The sequence below is a fragment of the Lethenteron reissneri genome, chromosome 33, assembly GCF_015708825.2.
Source record: "Lethenteron reissneri isolate LAM-NWPU_2019-01 chromosome 33, ASM1570882v1, whole genome shotgun sequence".
Taxonomy (NCBI): Eukaryota; Metazoa; Chordata; class Hyperoartia; order Petromyzontiformes; family Petromyzontidae; genus Lethenteron; species Lethenteron reissneri.
Window position 1 is genome coordinate 13,663,308 of NC_083811.1, and position 6,000 is coordinate 13,669,307.

At 46.5% G+C, this 6,000-nt stretch overlaps 1 protein-coding gene across 1 annotated transcript in view; it reads right to left on the reverse strand.

Annotated features, from left to right (window-relative positions):
• The window catches only part of AKT1S1 (AKT1 substrate 1), a 47,601-nt gene extending 46,973 nt beyond the window's left edge, over nucleotides 1-628 (reverse strand). Inside the window, exon 1 of the mRNA XM_061564670.1 lies at nucleotides 467-628. The gene's annotated coding sequence lies outside the window, so the exon portion shown is untranslated. The remainder of the gene's footprint in view (nucleotides 1-466) is intronic.
• Nucleotides 629-6,000: the final 5,372 nt, after the last annotated feature.

Here is a 6,000-nt window from a genome sequence, read left to right on the forward strand (position 1 = left end):
CGTGGGGCAGGTGCTGTTGGCTGGCAGTAGCCCGCCCGGTCGCCTTCGTCTCTCGAGTCAACAATGTTGACGCACCGCACCAAGGCACAAAACTCATTTGAGGCCGAGTCGACCTAGGGGGGAGGCCCAGTGACCACTTCGCATCATTCGCCACCGTTACTGTTCGCGAGCGGCAATCAACAACTCGGCAAAACACCTGGACGACGTAACAGCAGCAGCATCAGCAGCTTGTGCCAGGCTAGGTGCACTTCGAGAGTACACAGGTCAAGCACCAACAGGCACGTTACGCGCGTGTACACACAACACAACACACACAGGCAAGCTCGGTCTCAGCCCAGCAACAACACTCGCAGCTGCTGCCACCGCCGCCGCCACCACTGTACGTACAGGCGGGCCTGCCCCAGCCACACTTCGTGCCCATGCCGCTCCCCCCCCCCCCTGGCTGCTAACGACACTCGCGGCGTACCCCGTGGACGAGGCCGGACGAGGTTCCCGAGCCCGACGATGGAGCGCGGTGGAGAAGAAACTTGACCTCGCGGCGGAAGCAGAAGCAGCAACAACAACAGCGGCGGCAGCGGCAGCAGCGGCGGCGGGCAGAGTGCGAATGAGAGAGCCGACAACCCGCTCGTCCCTGCCTCTGCCCGGTGACGTCATCGCCGGGGGGCGGGGCTTAAGCGATTAAGGGCGGGGCTTAGTCGGTTGAGGGGCGGGGCTTAGTCGATTGAGGGCGGGGCTTGACGATTGAGGGCGGGGCTTAGTCGATTGAAGGCGGGGCTTAGTCGATTGAGGGCGGGGCTTAGTCGATTGAGGACGGGGCTTAGTCGATTGAGGGGCGGGGCTTAGTCGATTGAGGGCGGGGCTTAGTCGAGGGAAGGCGGAGCCTAGTCGAGAGTGGGCGGAGCCTAGTCGAGAGTGGGCGGAGTCCTAGTCGAGGGTGGGCGGGGTCTTGCGTCAGCGTGTTGACACCAACAAGCCGATACAAAAGCCATTGATTGTGTGTGCAAGATCGAGAATAGGGAACGCTTGGGCATGGCAGCAAAACAACAAGTCCCGCCAGACCACGCCAGGGGAACAACACAGTCCCTCAATTGGTGCTCCGAGTTCACGATTGTGAGAAGGACATGGAAATAACAGCTCTCATTTATTCCGTTAAACAGCAAATAACACAAACCCATCCCCAAGTTATTTGTCAATCGCAGTGTGCGGCCTTAAAAATGAACACATATATAACAGGCGACTGAGGCGAGGAATCAGGGGAAAAATATTTGATTGTTTTTATAATCGTTCTTTTTAATACCCTTGTCATTTATAGGTTTCCTATTAAGGCAGTAGGTGTTATTCACACATGTGTTGCGAGTTAAGATTGTAACGTGTGCTAATTATTTACCAATCAGAATCACTTGCTTGGTAAATAATTGGCAATTAAGTTCAAAATAACTCACAAACACCTTCGATTTGATCTTCCACGAAGCTCATGGTCCACCCTGAACCGCATCCCACTGCAAAAAAAAACCATGGCACGAGATGCGGTTCCCTGATGCACAAATTGAGAATTAAAATCTCTCCTAGTAGTGGTGCGACTGTGGCCATCCAGAGCAGAGACCTACAACGTTTAAGGGAAGAAAAAAAACCTGAAAAAAAGGACTCAATGCCCCGGATCCACAAATATGAAGGAGACATCATAGCGATACACTCCTGCGCTACTGCTCCTGACGCGGTCATCTGGGCTTGACCACCTAAATGTGAAATTGAAGTCGTTCGCTCTTCATCCACATCAGCGGCCGTACGACAAAGAAGATTGGCAAATCAATAATTGGGTTTGCTGGGCTCGTGGGCGGGACTTAGCCATGGAGAGGCGGGGCTTATACTGGTAGGAACGAAGTGGACCAGACCACCAATAGATTAATGTGTCCGTCCGTCCGTCCGTGGGAGGGGTGGTGTTGAGGGTGGTGTTGGAAATGAAGGACTACGAGTCTTTAAATCTCACAGCGTTTCTTGTCAAAACAAACACTTTTAATTAACGTTACACTACAGTAATTTTTTCTTTAACTCCTCTATACCCGGTCGATATTTCTGTACCGGTACTAAGTATTATTCCTACCAGCCCACCCCGCAGGGTCCTGTTCTGGCATGTGGGGGCGTGATTTAAACCAGGGGGCGGGGGCTTGGTGGCCTGACGAGGGAGGGAGGGGAATTTTAAAGCCCAGCTGGGCTTGTGAAGTGGAGCTCCCAGGAGTTGATATACTACTACACAGCGTACTACTGAGTGAAAATATATATATTTCTTTATATGGATAGGTACTACATATGAAGGAAACATTTTCTGCGCATTAATTATGTGTATACAGTACTTTAGTACAAATCCAGCTATATGTTCAGTCGTGTCCGACTTAAGTTATTTTTTTTACTAGGTAAGCCCCAAATTTTGACTCAAAACTTTCGTGACTGCAGGAATTCATATTCTTTGGTTCTTTCGGTAAAGTCACGTAGATAGAAAAAATAAAAGTAAAAGTAGCATTCCCTTTTTCCTCCTGATAACGATCGCTTGTGTTGTGATCGAAACGTCGTAGTTTTATTTACTTTTAATCTTTCTATCTACGTGACTATACCAAAAGAACCAAATAATAGGTAAGGCCCACTGAGCTATGCAGCTCCTATTCAGAAGTGACCTGCCCACAAAAGACAGATCGACGAAGTGGCTTATCACGTGGAAATGTATAGCAGTGCCAAATACTCCAAACGCATGTTTCTAAATGTGGAGGGAAAAACCGGAGGACCCGGAGAAAAATACACGTGACCACGGAGAGACATGCATTGTCAGAGCAAAAAAGTGGAGCGCCACTTGAGATGCCGGATTTCAATCTGGGTAGCTACCCCTGATTCAAGCAGTTTCTCAAGTGTACCAAGTGGATGGCCTCAGTCCAGCCATCAATGATTGGACCCCCCCCCCCCATCATATTGTATTAGGTTTTTCATATTAATTTTGAAAACATGACATCTTACATTAAATATTACATTCCACTCCCGAGTGAGGGTAAAAAAATCTGTTAACGAGACTTCATAAATGTCTATTGATGTCACCAGCAATTGCCATATTGCATCTACCGGCCGTCCGTGCTTAAGTCTTGAGCCTCAATTCAAGTTGAGGCTGAAAACGTTATCCTCTGCCGATAACTGTGAAAGAAAGATGGCCACTGTTCTCTACAGCGTCTTTAGATCCTAATGCATTGAGACGCAGTGTAAATCTAAACGATTTTGAACTGTAGTTTCATCATAGTCATTATCATTATACACATGCCCGTGCTTTTGCGATTGTTTCCTTATATCTGTTGGTGATCACGAACAAAATGGAGACTCAATTGCGTGTACATAGTCCCTGGGACTGTCCAAGGACCTCGTCTTATCCCTATGGAGAGATATTGTCTCAGCACCAGATTTTGATTCATTCTGCCCTTTAGCTATTATCCACAAAAAAACAATCAGAAGGATTGATCTGCAGATGTGGATAAATGCATAATCTGATCATGCGAATAAAAATAATCTTAATTTAGACTGGAGAAATACGATGAGCTATGAAGCATTTTTTCAGAAATGCCCAACGTGGGCGCATCTGCGAGTTACAACAGCAAACAATACAAAAACACGAAAATGGTAAAAAAAAAAAGTCACTAAATATAAATAATGATGATTCAAGGATGAGCGAGTCACAGAAAAGAGTCTTTCTGTACATGTCGTGAACAAGACCGTACTCCAGGTTCGGGGAATACTTTATTATACATAGTTATACAATGCAGCTTTGTCGTAAAAAATATTACAGTAAACATAACATACATATACATAACAGTGGATCGTGAGTCCCGTGTGTCACATGTGGCAGAGATGATAGGTGAGAGAGGTGTGCAACTCGGTGAGGAGGGGGTCAAGCCGGGTAGGGAGTCAAACTCAGCGCCCTGGAGACAGGGGAGGAGTTTCCTGGAATGTTCAAAAGACGTGGCCAATTAGGGATGAGCTCGCGACAACAACAGCAGGGGTGTGTTATCGAGGTAGGAAGCCAATGGAGTGGTCGTGCGGTGATGTTGAAGGTGGGCTCTTAATTGGTGCCATCAAAGTCTGGGCTCAAACTGGATAGGGCTGGTTGGCCGTGGGCCGGTTAATTAGTGCTCACAAACGCGTTCGTGTCTGTGTCGTGCGCGTTTCAACATCTGAGAGCACGTGGTAAGATGTGCTACATATTTTCGCGTTTACTGCACATCTGTGAAAAAGAGCTTTATAGCTCATCGGATTATTCCAGTGGAAATCAATATTCTTATTCTGTTCACCCTACGGTAGATGGTATCTGGTACAGTACATCCAGAGAGCGTGGAAGCCAAAATCATTGGCATTTTGCAAGACTCGCCCTCCTCTTCGAGGCCAATATCCCTCTTGTCATGTACCTCCAAGCTAATGGAACGTGCTATACTTGCCAAAATTTCCCCCATTACCGATGCCCAACTGCCTTCCGAACAAGCCAGATTTCGCTGTTATGAACATATCGTTGCCATCATCAACCCTCGTACACAAAACTGCAATATGCATAATTTAGTAAAACGATGGGTATCATAACTGGAGCATTGACACCAACACTAATCCTCTGGCTCCCTGTTATGGCGAACCTTGAACCACCTAATGTCCACCTAAATGACAATGGACCCATCAACCAAGACACCAACAATTAACCCTGCCACCGACTCGACGCCCGATGCCCCCTTGTGGGATCGCGCTGTCACCAACCTAGATTTTAACCAAAATCCAGAAGAATGCTGGCAAACAGAGTGGAACGCGCATGTCTAGCATAAACGCCTCATTAGAGACTCAAACATAGCCATTCCAGACAGCGACATTTCTCGAAGACACTTGTGTACCCATCAACAGCATCATAACATCAGCAGGCTGGAGCGCACATCTTCATGAATGAAATGAAAACTACAGTGCGATTGTGGCCATGCATACAAAGTGCTTTACACAAATGAATCAATACCTTTCTTGAACCACTAAAACTTGCTTGAACCACCTTTCTGATTTCGTCAAGGAGCATAAACTATCACGCAAACTCCGGTCATCCTCGCAGCGGCTTTTGGCTAACCATCGAACAAAGATGGTCACTTCAACGCGCGCTTTCAGATGCACTTCTGCGGCCGTCTGGAACGCTTTTCCTTCCGATATTAGAAAGCCACTGGAGCTATGTACTTTTAAATGTAGATTGAAAAATCATTTATTTAGAACTGCTTTTTGTGTTTAGTTTGTGGTCTTTCCCCCGTACCAGAAGGTGCGAAAAAAGTTTATCATACACATACAGTACATGCAACCCAAAACAATGGACCGTATAGTAAACCGCTGTCCTGCGCTCTTTCAATAGAGTAACAAAACTACACAAATTTCTCGGGACGCCCTCTCGTGGCTAACAGACCTCGAAGTTGGAATTTAGCTCCTGAACTTATGACCCCATGCAAAAATAGAATTTGATGCAGTTTGGTAGACGCCTAACCTGCCCCAATACAGGAGGTTCTCAGCCATGAGTTATTCTTGTGCGGTTATGTAAAACAGTATTTGCAGCAGATTAACTTTCGAGCTGTGTGTTCAGAATAGTTTGTGAAGCCAAGTAACTGCCAATTGTCAAGGTAAGCTACTGAATTCAAATTTTCAGCAATTGTATTCGAGACGTGTATCGTGCAATGCAATGCTTACATGTTCAGCACACTCATGGTTAGAACATCTCTATTTTAATACATTTAAATAGAAAAGCGTTACTCTGGAAGAGTGTAAAACGAAGCGACATTGCAATGCTCACAGGGCTGCTACGCGTATTGTGCATTTTGGTTCACGACAGCAGTCATTAGGCACGCACTTGCCATGTTTATATGCATGATGACAGAAACATGGTGTGAGCACTAAAGCAGAGGTGGTAATGGTGAAGCAAGGACCATAACAAATTAGCATAAGCTACTTGTGCAACTGCCTTTT